The sequence below is a fragment of the Cnephaeus nilssonii genome, assembly GCF_951640355.1.
Source record: "Cnephaeus nilssonii genome assembly, chromosome: 5".
In the NCBI taxonomy this organism is placed as follows: Eukaryota; Metazoa; Chordata; class Mammalia; order Chiroptera; family Vespertilionidae; genus Cnephaeus; species Cnephaeus nilssonii.
Window position 1 is genome coordinate 17181116 of NC_137076.1, and position 18079 is coordinate 17199194.

At 40.2% G+C, this 18079-nt stretch overlaps 1 pseudogene across 1 annotated transcript in view; it reads right to left on the bottom strand.

The window, feature by feature from the left end:
* Positions 1-16557, bottom strand: part of LOC307100361 (keratin, type I cytoskeletal 18-like) — a 41907-nt pseudogene extending 25350 nt beyond the window's left edge. Inside the window, exons 1-2 of the transcript in view lie at positions 16395-16557; positions 2377-2467 (exon numbers count right to left, since the gene is read on the bottom strand). The product of the transcript in view is annotated as a keratin, type I cytoskeletal 18-like (transcript). The remainder of the gene's footprint in view (positions 1-2376; positions 2468-16394) is intronic.
* Positions 16558-18079: the final 1522 nt, after the last annotated feature.

Genomic DNA, 18079 nt, shown 5'->3' on the forward strand with positions numbered 1-18079 from the left:
TCAGGGCACATGCTAGGGTTGCAGGCTGGATCTCGGTGAGTTGCAGGAGGGAGCTGATCAATGATTTTCTCTCATCATTGATGTTTCTATCTCTCTCTTCCTCTCCTTTCCTCTCTGAAATCAATAAAAATATATTATTTTTTTAAAAGTTTGACTGCTCCAGTGCTCACTCCCCGGCCATCTCTTCAAGGTGATCCTATTTAGTTCCATGGCTTTAAGCACCAGGTATCTGATGATGAACCAAAATTTACAACTTCAGCTTGTACATCTCTTCTAAATTCCAGATTTGTATACACCCAATTGCCTATTAAATATATTCACTTGGATATTTTTATTTGTAAGAAGAAGTCCTAGGGACCTAATGTATAGCATGGTGACTACAGTTAATACAGTATAGTATACTTGGAAGTTGCTGGGAGTAGATCTTAAGCATTCTCAACACACACACACACACACACACACACACACACACAGAGTTAACCATGTTTACTATATGAGGTGATGGATGTATAAACATTTTGATCTTGGTAATCATTCTGCAATGTATATCAAATCATCACATTGCACACTTTAAATATATACAATTATTTTTGTAAGTTGTTTCTCAGTAAAGTTAATTAATAAATAAATATCTCCACTTGGCTTTAACCCTTTGCACTCGCTTGCTTTTTTCTCGATTCCTTTATTCTACTCGGGATTTAATTTTTTAAATACCCCAGATTTTACAAAGCACGGCAGTAGAATAAAAAACTGGAGTTTCTTTTCATACAAACTTATTTATTTGAATTTTTTTATATTTCAAATTATTGATACATTCAAAGAGTAATTTTAATCTCGACATCCGAGTGCAAAAGGTTAATAGACATTTCCAATATAACATATTAAAAGCATAGCTATTAATAATAAAAACTGTGAATTCCCCAGATTTCTCCACCCAGTTCATGGCAACTTTTTCTGGTTGCTCAGGAAAAAAAACTTGGAATCTATCCTTGAATCCTTTTTTTTTTTCACAAGACTTAGTCAATCAGTTGAGAAATCCTATCATCTCTGCTTAAAAATATATCAAGTGTCTGACTACTTTTTACCCTTAAAAAATATGTCTTATTGATTTTATGAGAGAGAGAAACACTGATTTGAGAAACACCAATCGGCCACACCCTGACCAGGATGGAACCCACAACCAGGGCATATGCCCTGGTGCCCTGACTGGGAATCAAACCAGTGACCCCTCAATTCCCAGGACAAAGCCCAACCAACTGAGCCACACTAGCCAATGCTACTTTTTACCCTTTTTAATGCTACTACCATCAGCTCTTTCCTGGATTATTGCAATCATCTTTCCCTGGTCTCCTTGTTTGCCCTAGTAACCCATTAGTCTATGAAGAATATAACAGCCAGGTGAACTTTCTAGAATAGAATATAACATTCCCTTCTACTCAAAACTTAATTTTCCTGGCTAACAACAGAACTGTAAATTATCATTTGCATATGTGAACATGTGTTTGCAGGTATGTGTATGCATGTGCATGTGTGTGCATACATTGTTGTTCACTGTTTTACATTTAGCCCATCTCTAGTTAATTATTTTAAATGGTGCAATCTATGGCTAGATTATGTTGTTGTTGTTGCTAAGGCGGTGGTGGTAGTGACTATTCGCTTTTTTTACATAGTTAAATTGTTCCAGCATTATTTGTTGAAAAGACTGTCCTTTCTCCATTGAATAATGTTGGCAACTCTTATTCTCACAAATCAGTTACTCATAATGATTGATTTTGTCAGTCAGTTTTGGCTCTAAAGAGACTTAATTCAGGAAGCCTGCATGAAAGCTCCAGTGTGGGGACCTCCCTGTGGGGAAGCATGGGACTTGGTTGGAAGGTCTGTAAGGAGGAATCTCTGAAATGTCGGAGGCCTCTGGGGGACCTTGCTGAAGGCGGCAGCCCCTGCCTTGACTTTTCCAAATAAGTCTAACCACCCCCCCCTCCCCGGGTGTTTTACTAGAACCTTTATGTTTAGACTTCAAAATGTCCTTGTTTGAAAGACACTTCAGATACAGGTGTTTTCTCAAGGATGCTTACCCTGCTGACTGTATCTAGAGGTTAATTTTAGTTCAAGCTGTTGTGACAATAAAAGCCTGCGGAAGCAGGCGAACAGGGCTAGTTGCTCCTAAAGCAAACTAGCCCCTTAGCTTCTCTTTCACAGAAACGTGTGTCAGAGTAATCATTCATCCGTTGCTCAGGGTCTGCTGGTCAGTCCCAGCACCTCCCTATTTCATCATGGCTCAAGTTCTTCACCTTCTCGTCCCACCCAGGCTTCCAGACCTAAAAAGGAACTTTGCCTAAGAAGTGAGATTAAGGGATGTACCCAGACCTAAGTTACTTCTCTGACTTCTCCCATTCCTCTGACAGAGCTCCATCATTTCTGTCTTTTTCAGGCTTGGAAATCTCTTCATTGCTGAGCTGAGACAATTCTTTAGCCAAAGGTGAATGACAAAGATTTCACAATCTAAATGGAACTCATCGTTATGACACAACTGGAGGAATTTCTAAAGGGGATAAGATCAATAATAAAATTTGCAAAATTTGGCCACATTAGCCAAGAATGGTGAAATTTTCTTTACAATTTTTGCATTCCAAGAAGAGACGAGTGTGGCAACAGAACTCCTGTCATGAATGAGACACTGAGAGTTTGCACATGATCTGCCTCTGAGATCCTGAGGCTATAGTTCCAGGCCCTCATATGCATCTTCCTTTTTAATTCTTGTGGTAATCCTATGAAGTTGTCAACATTGTCCCATTGTTGATGAGGAAAGGTTATGTGCAAAGTCCAGGCTCACACCACCACAACATGGCTGCCAGGAGATGCAATCCCAAAGACCATCTCCTGAGTTAGCCTGAGCTAAATGAAATTTGGGAATTCTTTAAACCCTTTAATGGTGATCTAATGGTCCAAATTGCAAGCCAAGAAAAATGGCTATGTAGAGGGACAATAGCTTACTGGACTCCCCATACTTCTTCAGTTCAACCAAGTTATTCTTCATTCATCTATCATGGAAGCTCTGCCCCAGACAGCATGGTCTTTTATTCTTTCCCCAAACAAAGTTTCTCAGTCTGACCTCAATATTTTCCCCACGTGGCCCTCCTGCCTATAAAAACCACCCTATCTTCTCTGTGCCTTTAATGACTATATTCACTCTTCTGAACTTCCTCTCTCAATCTTGTCTTCTATCACCACGTGACCGCTAGGATTTGTCAGCACAAGTGTAGCTCAGATGTTGCTTTAATAAAAATAGTAGCTACTATTTTCTCTGTAGCAACCAAGTGCTAGCACTGTACTAAGCACTTTGTTTACATTTGTTTTGTTCCCAAGATAGCCCCTCAAAAAATGTATTTTTATCTTCCTTTTATTGATGAATAAATTAAGATGCAGAGAAATTAAGTTACTTAGAAAATAAAGACTCATAGCTGGAGAGTTGGCCTTCAAACCCAGATCTGACTTCAAAGTCTGATGTTTTTTGTCTCTAAGTTTTAAGCCCGTTTGAACATATCAGAGCACTTGGGGATGGTCCACTAGAAATCTATTGGCAGGAAAAACATTTCCTAAGGGAAAAGCAAACTAGCGTTCACCAGAGAAAATCATGGACAAGGGGCCCGGATAGAGAAGATAGTCAACTTTGAGTTCTGCCAGGAGTCTGTTTTCCTATTGTCTTGCAGCCCAGCCACTGGGGAGGTGTGCCTGCGACTTCAGGAGAAGAGATTAATCTGTGGATGGCTAGATTTGGAGCTTTGACCCAATATTTTCCCAGCAAGGTTTTGTTTCGTTTTTATTTTCATTTTTTATTAATCCTCACCCGAGGATATTTTTTCAATGATTTTTAGAGAGAATGAAAGGGGTGGGGAGAGACAGAGAAAGAAACATTGCTGTGAGAGAGACTATCTATTGGTTGCCTCCCACACATGCCCCGACCAGGACCAAGGATCAAGCCTGCAACCGAGGTACGTGCCCTTGACTAGAATCAAACCCAGGACCCTTCAATCGAAGGGCCCATGCTCTATCCACTTAGCAAAACCAGCTAGGGCCCCAAAAAGTTTTGTTTTATTTTGGGTTATATTTGTGTGTGTGTGTGTGTGTGTGTGTGTGCGCGCGCGCACGATTTGTTTATTTATTTATTTATTTATTTATTTATTTATTTATTTATTTTACATCTTTATTGTTGAACTATCCAGCAGGGTTTTAATACATCGGAGTCTCTGGTGGTTTTTATAAGCTGTACTGGCTTCTGGGAGACTCAGTCAGTCAGGAAACCTTAACATCTCTGGCACTTAATGCTTTGGCGGTGGGTTGTAACAAATGATATTATTACCAGTTGGAGGGACAGAAGATGAAAAGTGTAGGGTTACTCAAAATTGACAAATGTCACTTGGCATCTACTACATGCAGGCATTTTGTAAGGTGCTAGGTCATGGTGCCATTGGCAAGTTTGAGCAGGCAGATGGGAGTAGATAGGAAAGCTATGCATCACATGGATCCTCACATGCTTCTTGTGCTCAGAAGTGAATGCCTTCTTATTACTCGTCTGCCCAGTGTGGGCATCTTTTAGTAATTCATGCAAAGGCATTGTACATGCTAACACTGACTTTACTCACTGCCCTGTCCCTCACCAAAATTAATTACAGATTAAAAGATGTTAGAGGTACCTGAATATGAAGTTGTGGGCTAGAAAAATACTGCTGTGTTATATTGTGCTTTGGCTCTACATTGCCTCCACCATTTTATTTTCCTGGAAATTGATTTACATCATTGTTTGTTTTCCCTCCTCAGATGAACAGTAGAAACCTCTATAGGTTTGCACATGATGAGTATAACCGAAATTGATCAGTACACTCATTCTTCCTAGGAACAGTACAGTTCGGATGCTCTAAAAATACATTCTTTGATTCATTAAAATAAATTTCTTAAGAATGTAACAAACATGAACATAATTATCTCTAGAAGAAATTTTCCTATATGTCCTAAGAAGAAGCAAACAAAAAGGAACTGAGGGACTGAGCCAAAAAAAAGCTAAGGAAAGAGGAGGTGAGTTGAGTTGGAGTTTTTAAAAAAGCAATAGAAAACAGAAGTTAGAAAGAAGGAAGGAAGATATTTATGTCATAATACTATATCATTAATATTAATTTTAAAAGAAAAATAACTTTCTTTTACCACTATATGTGCCAACATCATGTGAGATAGTGTCATATACTGAGGGCAATGACAGTACAAGTTAAATAAAGAGTTGGCTGAGTTCATGACTGTGAACTTAGCACTTTGATATGCAAGTAAGAGCTAGAAAATTAGGCTCTCAGAAGTCCCCAAGTTGGAGAATCTGGATTATAAAATAAGGCTCTAGGAATTCTCTACTACCACATGTGAGAGGGCTAAGATGCCAAAGGTAAGTATATTCTCAGAGATATGGAGCATTCTATCTGAAACTAGGCCATGGATCATTTCAAGATGAGCATGAATCCAAGGGTACATTTTAACTCCATATGCACCATATACACCAAATGGTGTCACTCTGTTCCTTGACCTTTACTGCTCTTCTGATCCTAAAGACATAATGTAAGGAGTGAAGATAGTACCTTTTATCCACACCAGTGAAAGAAGAAACACTCAAGTTATACTGACTACTTACTGAGAAAGAAATTCGCAGGAATCAGCACACTATTATAATAAGGTTCACCACTTTTCACAAGATGATTTGTGAAAGGAATTGATAAAATCATAGCGCCAGCAGAGGCTCTTTCAGTGATTGAGCCTAATAGGCAGCAGGCCGGTGGAGACAGGCAGAGGTGGATCTCAAAGTTCCTTGGGACTTGGGCTGACTGCCCTTGGGCCTGGTGCTGTTAAAACCCAGCCTCGCCGGCTGATGTGGCTCAGTGGTTGAGCATTGACCTATGAACCAGGAGGTCACTGGTTCAATTCCCAGTCAGGGCACAAGCTCAGGTTGCAGACTCAATCTCCAGTGGGGAGCACTCAGGAAGCAGCCAATCAATGTTTCTCTCTCACTGGTATTTCTATCTCTCTATCCCTCTCCCTTCCTCTCTCTAAAGTGGATAAAAACATATAAAAATATTTTTTTAAAAACAGCCTTGGTGCACAGCTTGATCCTTCCTGCACACACCCAGGCCCAGCAGAGGCAGCCACAAACTGCACATCGATTTGTAGCTTCAAACAGGTTGCTTAGGGCTAGTCACAGGCAGCGTCTGACATTGGCCTTCAGCAGAGTTTCTCCCGAAAGGCCCAAATATCATGACGACATCAGAGCAGGATTCATTTATCCTCACAAGTGGTATATCCAAAGGGAGATCTCGGCAGGTGCCAGACTCTGCTGAGTCAAATTCTGCTCTGTGTGGTCAGCACCTGCACAGCAGTGCCTTCACTGTGGTTAGGGTTGATCCTCACAGTTAACCAGCCTGAGTGTTGACTCCAGGCACTAATGGGCCAATAGCAATTAGACTCAGTTACAACAGAAAGGCCTACATAAGCCATACAAAGGACATTCCTGGAACTCCCAGCTCAGGTGATCAGGGAAACTGCACCACTAGTCCCACTGGACACCTACTACATAAGGCCACCTACCAAGACTGGGAGTCATAGCAGACCCACCTAATACAGCAAAACCTTGATATAATGGGCTAATTTGGGCTAGGGGGTGTCCATTAAAGCTGAAAGTCTATTACATAATAAAGTAGGTTTTCCAAATGTGTATGGTAAAAAATTGGCAAATTAGTTAGTTTACCTGTTTTTACTTACGTAGACACATTTGTGTAATTAAAATTAAGTATGTATGAAAAGTTTAATTCCACAGAAAAGTTTTCTATATGTATTACGGTAATTTTAAATTTATGTTGAATAGTCTAGTAAATGCGTGCATTTCACCAGTCAGCATTTCACAAATAAGCAAATGCACACAGGTAGGGCGTGGCTTAGCATACATCGGAACATCTGCCAGCACATAATAAAACTGCTGCAGAAAGTCAAAAGCTCGACAACAGAACCAATTACTACCTGTGATGCAGTGTGACCACGTGCTAATCATTCACTGAACATTGTTTACAAGCAGTGACTCTTGGATTTAAATATGTATACTAACCCTGGCCAGTTTGCTTCAGTGGTCAAAGCCTCTGCTCACAAACCAAAGGGTCATGGGTTTGATTCCCAGTCAAGGGCACATACCTCAATTGCAGATTCAATCCTGGGATAGACCAGGAAGCAACCAATCAATGTGTCTCTTTCACATCAATGTTTCTCTCTCTCCTCTCTCTCTCTTTCCATCTTCCCTCTCTTCCACTCTCTAAAAATCAAAGGAAAAAATATCCTCACTCTTCAGGTGAGGATTAAAAATATAAATAAGGAAATATGTAGACTAGTCCTGGTTGGTGTTGCTCAGTGGTTACAGACTAGTCCTGGTTGGTGTTGCTCTGTGACCCATGTACTGAAGGGTCACAGGTTAAATTCCCAGTCAAGGGCATATACTTGGGTTGCAGGTTTGATACCCAGCCTCAATTGGGGCATGTGTGGTAGGCAACCAATTGATGTGTCTCTCTCGCATCAATGTTTCTCTCTCTCTCTCTAAAACATCAATCAAAAAAATATCTTCAGCCAAAAACCGGTTTGGCTCAGTGGATAGAGCATCGGCCTGCGGACTCAAGGGTCCCAGGTTCGATTCCGGTCAAGGGCAGGTACCTTGGTTGCAGGCACATCCCCTGTGGGGGTTGTGCAGGAGGCGGCTGATCGATGTTGCTCTCTCATCGATGTTTCTAGCTCTCTATCCTTCTCCCTTCGATGTTTCTAGCTCTCTATCCCTCTCCCTTCCTCTCTGTAAAAAAATCAATAAAATATATTTTTTTTAAATATATATCTTCAGGTGAAGATTAACAAAAATAAATAAATAGACTATAATTATAGATATGTAATATTTACTTATGTCAGCAAAATTACTACAGTTTTTTTTCCAACATATGGCCTATTAGCTAAAATTTGTTTAAAATAACAGTGAATTAATAACAAAAAAATAATCTATTAATTTAATTATAAGCAATCTTGGTTAAAAGTGTTTTTAAATTAATAGGATTTTAATTTTCACATAAGACATACAGACCAGAAATCTTGTTTATTAAATCTACAGTCTGTTAAATCAATGTCCACAAAATCAACTGTACACAGAAATGAACACAAAGAGGCTGCCAAAATAGGGAGATAAAAAACATGCCCCAAATGAAAGAACAGGATGAATCTCCAATAAAAGAGCTAAATGAAATAAGGACAAGCAATTTACCAGATATAGGTTCCAAAAGAATGGTTATAAGGATGTTCATGGAACTTAGTAAGAACTACAAAGAACTTAGTGAGAACTATAGCAGCATGAAAATGACTTAGATACCATAAAAAAGAACCAGTCAGAAATGAAGAATACAATATCTAAAATGAAGAATACACTAGAAGAAATAATAAGTTGGATGAAGCAGAGTGCCAAATCAGTGATTTGAAAGACAAGTTAGCATATCACACCCAATCCAAGCAGCAAAAAGAAAAAAAGTATTTTTAAAAATTAGGATAGTTTAAGAAAACTTTGGACAACATGAAGCATACCAACATCCATATCATAGGGCTACCAGAAGAAGAAGAAACAAGCAGGGGACTGAAACCTATTTGAAGAAATAATGACTGAAAATTTCCCTAACCTGGTGAACAAAAATGACACACAATTTCAGGAAGTGCAGAGAGTCCCAAATAAGATGAACTCAAAGAGGCCCACACCAAGACACATCATAATTAAAATGGCAAAGGTTAAAGACAAAGAGAGAATCCTAAAAGCAGCAAGAGAAAAGACAGATAGTTGCCTCCAAGGGAGCTCCCATAAGACTATCAGCTGATTTCTCAACAGAAACATTTCAGGCCAGCAGTGATTGGCATGAAACATTTAAAGTGATGAAAAGCAAGGACTATAACCAAGACTACATTACCCAGCAAGGCTATCATTTAAAATTGAAGGAGAAATCAAGAGCTTCCCAGACAATAAAAAGCTAAAGGAATTGTTCATTACCACCAAACCAATATTATAAGAAATGTTAAAGGGTCTTCTTTATGATGATGAAGGAGGAGGAGAAAGAGGAAGAGGAGGAGGAGGAGAAAAAGGAACATAGATAAAAGAATCAAATGGCAATAAATATATGCCTATCAATAATCACTTTAAATGTAAATGGTTAAATGCTCCAATCAAAAGACATAGGATAGATGAGTAGATAAGAAAATGAGACCCATATATATGCTGTTTACAAGAGACCCACTTCAGAAGGAAAGATACACACAGAGTAAAAGTAAAGGAATAGAAAAAGATATTTCATGCAAAATAAAAAATTTTAAAAAGCTGACAAAATAGACTTTAAAACAAAGGCTATACTGAAGGACAAAGAAGGACACTACATAATGATAAAGGGAGCAATCCAACAAGAGCATGTAATCATTGTAAACATTTATGCATACAACATAGTACCAACTAAATATGTAAATCAAATTCTGCCCTGGCTGGTGTGGCTCAGTTGGTTGAGCATTGTCCCATGCACCAAAAGGTTGCCAATTTGATTCCCAGTCAGGGCACATGCCCAGGTTGCAGGCTTGATCCCCAGTAGGGGGCATGCAGGAGGCTGCTAATTGATATATCTCTCTCACATCTGTTTCTCTCTCTCTCCCTCTCCCTTCCTCTCTCTCTAAAATCAATAAAATCATTTTTTAAAATATGTAAAACAAATCTTAATGGATATAAAGGGAGAGATAGTAGGGGATTTTAACACCTCATTGACATCAATGAATAGATCTTCCAGACAGAAAATCAAGGAGACAGCAGCCTGAAATGACACACTAGATCAGATATACTTAATTGATATCTTCAGAGCATTTCACTCCAAAGAAACAGAATATAATTCTTTACAAGTGAGCACAGAGCATTTTCTAGGATACATCATATGCTGGACACAAAACAAGTCTCAATAAATTTAAGAAGATTGAAATCATATCAAGCATTTTCTCTGACCATGATGGTATGAAACTAGAAATCAACCACAAGAGGGGAAAAAACACACCTGAAAAACACCCAAAGACATGGAGGTTAAATAGCATGTTACCAAACAATGAATGGATTAACAATGAGATCAAGAAAGAAAAGAGAGTGTCCATTTACATTTTCACTAATAGTATCTAAGTGTTCTAGTTGCTCAATGTTATTACTCTCTCAATGTCTGCTTTTTATTTGGGGGTGTTTATCATATTTACAGTTAATGTTGTTACTGATATGGATAGATTTAAGTATATTACTTTGCTAATTGTTTTTTATTTGTCCCATCTCTTATTGGTTCCCTTTTTCTCTTTTTCTGTCTTCTTTTAGTTTTTTTATTTTTAATAAGTCACTAGAGGTCCATTGCACAAAATTCATGCATGGGTAGGGTCTCTAGGCCTGTCCAGCAATCATGGCTGATCTGTGAGGCAAATGGTGGGGTGATCAGGGGCCCCCGCTCACACCTGCCTTGGCTGGCCTGGCACCACCTGCTCGCTGGCCCCACCCCCCGCTGCCGCCAGTCAGGGCCTGCGCGCTGGGGGCAACTCCTACATTGAGCGTCTACCCCCTGATAATCAGTGTGCATCTTAGCGACCAGTCGTTCTGCCGTTCAGTAAATTTGAATATTAGAGTTTTATATAGATAGACTACTGGCCCGGTGCACGAAATTTGTGCACAGGGAGGAGGGGGTGTCCCTCAGCCTGGCCTGCACCCTCTCCAAACTGGGACCCCTTGGGAGATGTACGACTGCCAGTTTACAAGTGGGATCAGGCCTAAACCGGCAGTCGGACATCCCTCTCGCAATCCGGGACCACTGGCTCCTAACCGCTCACCTCCCTGCCAGCCTGCTCGCCCCCAACTGCCCCCCACTGCCAGCCTGCTCACCCCCCAACTGCCCCCCCCTTGCTGGCCTGCTCGCCCCCAACTGTCCCCCCACCGCCAGCCTACTCGCCCCCAACTGCCCTCCCCTCCTGGCCTGATCGCCCTTAACCGCCTCTGCCTCGGCCTTGCCACCATGGCTTTGTCCAGAAGGATGTCCGGAAGGTCTCCTGGTCTAATTAGCATATTACCCTTTTATTAGTATAGATTATTCTCCCTTTTCTTGTTTATTAGCTCAAACTGTTTTGTCATTTTATTTTCTTTACCAATTATGGTGTGAAACTTTAACTTATCACAGTCTTCATTCTTATGCTGTTATGTAATACAACTTCACTTGTAGCATACAGCCATAGAACCTTTCATTTCTCCCCTCCCAGCCTCTGCTTCATGTTGCCATCCATTCTCTTCTATATATGTAATAAATCCCATGAGTCTTTGTTGTTATTTTTGCTTTAAACAGATGATTGTTTAAACACATTTAAGTAATAAGAAAAAAACTTAAATATTTACCCAAATAGTTACCATTTCCAGTGGTCTTCATTATGTTGTGTAGGTCCATATTTCCATCTGGCACTATTTTCTTTCTTCCTTGCGAACATTTAACATTTCTTGCAGTCTGCATCTGCTGGTGCTAAGTTCTTTCACCTTTGGTATGTCAGAAAAAGTTTTTTTTTTTAATGTTTTGGTGGGGTTATTTTTAATATATTTTTATTGATTTCTGAGAGGAAGGGAGAGGGAAAGAGAGAGATAAAAACATCAATGATGAGAGAGAATCATTGATTGACTGCCTCCTGCACACCCCACACTGGGGATTGAGCCACAACTCAGTCATGTGCCCTGACCGAGAATTGAATGGTGACTTCCTGATTCATAAGTTGACACACAACCACTGAGCCATGCTGGCCGGGCTATTTTTTTGTTTTGGAAATATATTTTTACTATATATGAATTCTATGAGACAGTTTTTGTGTCTGTGTATTTAAAAGATGCTGCTCATTAGTATTTCATGCATTTTTTTCAGCAAGAAATATTTCGCCAGTGGTACACCTACACAATGGAATACTATGCTGCAGTAAAAAAGAAAGAATTTTTACTTACCATTTGCAACAGCATGGATGGAATTGGAGAGCATTATGCTAAGCGAAATAAGCCAGTCAGAGAAAGATAAATATCACATGATCTCACACATTTATGGAATATAATGAACAACATAAAGCAATGAACAAAAACAGATCCAGAGACAGAGAAGCATCTATCAGACTGTCAAACCTCAGAGGGAAGGTAGGGGAGGGGAGGAGTAAGGGGATGAGATCAACCAAAGATCTTGTATGCATGCATATAAGCCTAACCAATGGACACAGACACCAGGGGGGTGAGGGCATGAGTCGGGGGAGGGGGAGGGGCAAAAGGGGGATAAGGACACATATGTAATACCTTAATCAATAAAGAAAAAAATTATTTAAAAATAAAATAAATAAATAATAGAAGCAAAAAAGAAAAAGAAATATTCCGCCATCCTTATCTTACTTCCTCTGCATGCATATATCTTCTTTCTCTAGCTAGTTTAAAATTTCTTTCTCACTTGCTTTGAGCAACTTGATCACGATGTGCCTTGCTGTAGTTTTCTTTTTGCCTGGGTTTTATTGAGTTTCTTAGATCTATGGAGTTATAGTTTTCATCAGATTTGAAAATATTTCCACCCTTTTTTCATTGCACATTGTTTCTGTTCCTCAAAAGACTTCCTCTCATTCAAAGTCACTAATTGCACATCTCAGACACTTCAAATTATCCACAGCTCACTGATTCTGTGTTTAATTTGGACACTTTTTACTTTCTTTTAAATTTTGTATAGTATGTCTTCTGGTCTATTAATCTCTTCTTCTGCAATGCCTGCTCTGCAATACAATTAATTTGATTCAGTTTATTTTTTATCTCAAACATTACAGTTTTCATCCCTAGACGTTTGATTATTTTTTAAGGTAACTTCCATGTTTCTATGGAACATAATCCTATCTCTAGCTCTTAGAATAGATGGAATATAACTGTTTTAATGTCCTAGTGTACTCACTCTATCATTGTGACATTTCTAGGCTGGTTATGACTGATTGGGTTGTTTTTTTATTTTTTAGTTATGGGACACATTTTTCTGCTTTTTACATTCCTGATAATTTTTAATTGGACACATTGTGAATTTTTCCTTGTTGAGTGCTCAAAATTCTTATCTTTATAAATATTCTTTAGCTTTGTTCTGGCATGCAGTTTCTTGGAAACAGTTTGAGCCTTTTAGGTCTTGCTTTTAAGCTGTGTTGGCAGTGAAGTGTTTAATTTAGAGCTAATACTGTCTACTATGGAGGCAAACCCCTTTTGTGTTTTCTACTTGATAAGCTATTAAATATGAAGTTTTCTAGTCTGTGAGTTGGAGATAGACAGTATTTTATTTGTGTGAGCTATGTAGTTACTCTTTCCTCTATTTCTTTTAAATGGTTCTTTTGTGACCGTTTGGTAGTTCATTCTCTCTCTTTCCCTCCCTCCCTCCCTCTCTCTCTCTCACACACAAAGAAACACACACACACACACACACACACACACACACACACACACTGATCCGTAGGAAACTGAAGACTCAAGGGACCCCTCAGCAGACTCTAGAGCTCCCTTCCTGTCTCTCCCTCATATCTAGTAAGTACTCTTCCTGGCAAGTTCTAGCTGCTCCCTAGATACTCAGCCTTGTTTTCCAAACTAACACTGGGTCCCTTCTCCTGCACTGCAGCCTTAACACTCTCCCCAGACATTAACCTGGATCATTGCAGGGCTCACATCATTTGTTCCCTTCTCTCAGGGATCACTGTCCTTTGTTGTCTATTGTCCATTGACTTAAACACCATTGTTTCATATATTTGTCTGGTTTGGTGCTTTGCTTTCATCTGTATTATTTATTACTTCATCTTATTTGGAAGTGGAAATCTGAATACAATCGCTTTGTAGGAAAATCAATGGTTTAAAATTTGTTAACGAATCTCTGGTAAACCAATTTCAGTCCCCTTGAGGAAGATGTTCATGACTCACAATGGCCTTTCAGGGTCACTCTCTCTCTGGAGCCTGATATTTTGAATGAGGAAACTGAAATAGAGAGACTAAGTAAGTGCCTAAGATTACAAGAAGGAAATGACAGGCACTAGAATCAAATCTAGGTGAGTCTTTTGCCAAAGCCCACATTCTTTTTTTTTAAATAAATCTTTATTGTTCAGATTATTACAGGTGTTCCTCTTTTTTGTCCCCCCCATAGTTCCCCTCCACCTGGTTCCCCACCCCACCCCATGCCCTTACCCCCTGCCACTGTCTTTATCCATAGGTGTAAGACCTTTGTCCAATCTCTTCCCACATCCTTCAGATCCCCTGAGAATTGTCAGTCCACTCCCTTTCTATATCCCTGATTCCATTATATTCACCAGTCCCTTCTGTTCTTCAGACATTTTATTCACTTGATTTTTAGATTCACTAGTTGGTAGGTATGTATTTGATGTCTTTTTGTTGTTCATACTTTTTATCTTTACCTTTTTCTTCTTCTTCCTCTTCTTAAAGAATACCCTTCAGCATTTCATGTAATCCTGGTTTGGTGGTGATGAACTCCTTTAGCTTTTTCTTGTCTGTGAAGTTCTTTATCTGACCTTCAATTCTGAATGATAGCTTTGCTGGGTAGAGTAGTCTTGGTTGTAGGTTCTTGCTGTTCATCACTTTGAATATTTCTTGCCACTCCCTTCTGGCCTGCATAGTTTCTGTTGAGAAATCAGCTGACAATCATATGGTTACTCCCTTGTAGGTAACTAACTGTTTTTCTCTTGCTGCTTTCAAGATTCTCTCTTTGTCTTTTGCCATTGGCATTTTGATTATGATGTGTCTTGGTGTGGTCCTCTTTGGAGTCCTCTTGTTTGGGATTCTGTGCGCTTCCTGAACTTGTAAGTCTATTTCTTTCACCAGATGGGGAAAGTTTTCTGTCATTATTTCTTCTAATAGGTTATCAATATTTTGCTCTCTCTCTTCTTCTGGCACCCCAAAAATTCGGATGTTGGTATGCTTAAAGTTGTCCCAGAGGCTCTTTACATTATCTTCATATTTTTGGATCCTTTTTTCTTTTTGGTTGGGTGTTTTTTGTTTCCTCATATTTTTTGTTTTCTCTGGTTGGGTGTTTTCTGTTTCCTCATATTTCAGATCTTCGGTTTGATTCTTGGGGTACATTGATCTACAGTTGGGTTTCTGTATATTCTTTATTTCAGACAGTGTATGCTTAATTTCTGACTGGTCCTTTTCCATTTTTTTGACATTCTCATTGAGGTCCTTGAAGTTCTCATCAAGTTTCTCCACAGTTTTTAGAAGATTCTTGAGTAACCTTATAAATGTGGTTTTGAATTCTATATCATCCCGTAGTTTACTTTCCTCCATTTCTTTCATTGGTGACATGTTTCTGTGCCTCCGCATTTTGGCTGCGTCCCTGTGTTGATGGAGTAGCTTTGTGTGGTAGGTGACCTATAGGGCCAGTAGCTCAGCCTCCCCAATCACCTGAGATGGACGGTCTTGGTGCACCCCTTTATGAGCTGAGTGCAAAGTCTTGGTTTAGTTAAGCCTTGATTGCTGTTGGTACACTGGGAGAAATTGTCCTCCAGGCCAATTGGCTATGGGGATCCGCTGTGTTTATAACTGCTGCGCTGGAGACACGCTTCTGGTGCAGGACTTGTTTCAGTGGGGCTTTGGTGCTCTCTGAGTCCACCTCCTGAATGTGTCACTTATGGATGTGAGGAGTTGAAATCTGTGTCTCACACTGACCACTAGGTACACTGGTTTCTGGATCTCCAATGGGGTGCAGGTCAGCTACTGTCTGAGTCCACCCTGCCGGGGCTACAGGAGAATTCCAGTCCTCTCCTCCCTGCTTGGGATTTGGAGATTTTGGAGCTGTCTGAACTGGTTTCTAGGTTAAGCGGCGATCCATTCATATGCAAAAGCTGCTGCAAAGCCCACATTCTTTACTCCATTATGCTTCTTACACCTGCGAGTGAGTTATGGAGGCCAAATTTGATATCAGAGACTAAGTGACTGTAGTCCAATAAAAATACCAATATTGTGAAATCCAAAGGTCAAGTGGCAAGGAGAATCTCAATTTAGAATAGACTTGACTTCTGCAAACTAACTTCTCTCCTTCCTCCCTACCTCCAATTCTCTCCTTTTTACCCCTCCTACCATGTACTTTTACTGGATTTATCAGGTTCATCATCTGACAGTTGATTGAGATTAAAATCCTCTAATCAGTCAGAAAGTTGGTAAAGTGGTACTGCTAGTCAAAGCCCCATTTCAAAAAATATATAAAAATGAAAGAAAATAAATGAAACTGACCACTGAAACACTGGTGACAAGGTAGCTCAAACATTACTTTTCATCTGCTGCTTGGACCTCGCTTTCAGCTTCTTGCATTCCTCCCTGAACAGCATGAGCTTCAGCACCCACTCCAACTTCTCCACAAACTTTGGAATGCAGGGCTCTGTGCAATAAATAGCCCAGCCACCCGGCCATCCAGCCAGCAGCACAGCCAGCATCTATGCAGGTGCTGAGGTTTTGGGCTCCTGGTTTTCTGTGTCTTACTCTACCAGTGGGCAGGGCAACTGGGGGTCCCAGGGCCTGGCTATGGAGATGGCACGGTTCTGGTGGGCAATAAGGAGCATCCAGAGTAAGAAGGAGACTGTGCAATGCCTGAATGACTGCCTGGCCTCCTACCTGGAGAGAGTCAGGAGCCTTGAGGCTGATAATCAGAGACTGGAGAGCAAAATCCAGGAACACCTAGAGAAGAGACCCCAGGTCAAAGACGGGGGCATTATTATTTCAAAACCATCAAGGCCCTGAGGGCTCAGATCTTTGCAAGTTCTGTGGACAATGCCCATATTGCTCTACAGATTGCCAATGCCCGTCTTGCTGCTGAAGACTTCAGAGTCAAGTATGAGACAGATCCGGCCATGCACCAGTGTTTGGAGAGCGACGTCAATAGGCTCTGAAAGGTCATTGATGACCCCAATGTCACTTGACTGCAGCTGGAGACAGGGATTGAGACTCTCCATAAGGAGCTGCTCTTCTTGAAGAAGAAATTGTCTACAAAACCAGCTTGCCAACTCTGGGTTGACTGTGAAAATAAATGCACCCAAATCTCAGGACCTCAGCAAGATCATGGTGGACATTGTGGCTCAGAAGAGACTCTGTTTCTAGAGCATTAATAACTAACTGTCTCTAAATGTCTTAAGAGATCATTACATATTTTACAAAATCTTACTTATTTTAGTTTAAGGTACTAGGAAAACAAAATATATGGCTCATAACACTTTACATGAAAAAAGTGTGGGTTGGGAAATCAAACCAATAAGAAGCTAATCTGAGTCCCAGGAGGGAAATCCCTGGTCTAGAAATTGGTGCAGGAGTCAGCAACCTCTCCCAGGCGTGGCAACAGGAAACATGCTGTGATTTGTTCAGTGACATGGTGGCCAAAGCTATGGAGAGTCATGCACAAGCATGTGCATGGACACAGGGAAAACCCACCCAGCCAATGCACCAATTTTTAAGTTAATCTCTTCTCACTCCTTCCCGTTACATCCCAAGTCTCCAGGTTTGTAGATAGCTGAGAGCCTGAGGCCTGCTCAGCGTTCCTCTAGGTTGTCCCCTATCTCTGGAGCATGAGACAATATTTACCACATGTATCATAGTGTCTGGAACATGAGAAGATATTCAATAAACATGGTTAGCACCTGTGTGGCAAATGTTGACTCGTTATTTTGTCCCTTCACCTTGACCTGCTTGGAAAGATCTCAACAAGGACTTGGCATGTCTCTTCAGAAAGCTCCCAGTCCCTGAATTGAAGGGTATAATAACAGAAGGGAGACCACATACTGACTTGCAGTCATGCTACTGGATAAAAACTGGCCAGAGAGGATAGCTAACTCAAACACAAAGAATTTCTAAGCCACAGGAATCTCCTAAGATTTCGTGTGTGAAACCAGTTTTCTAGATGGCAATTCTGTGGGAAAGAAGGGAAGAATGTAGTTGGTAAGTTCATTAGCTATTCTTAACCCCAAA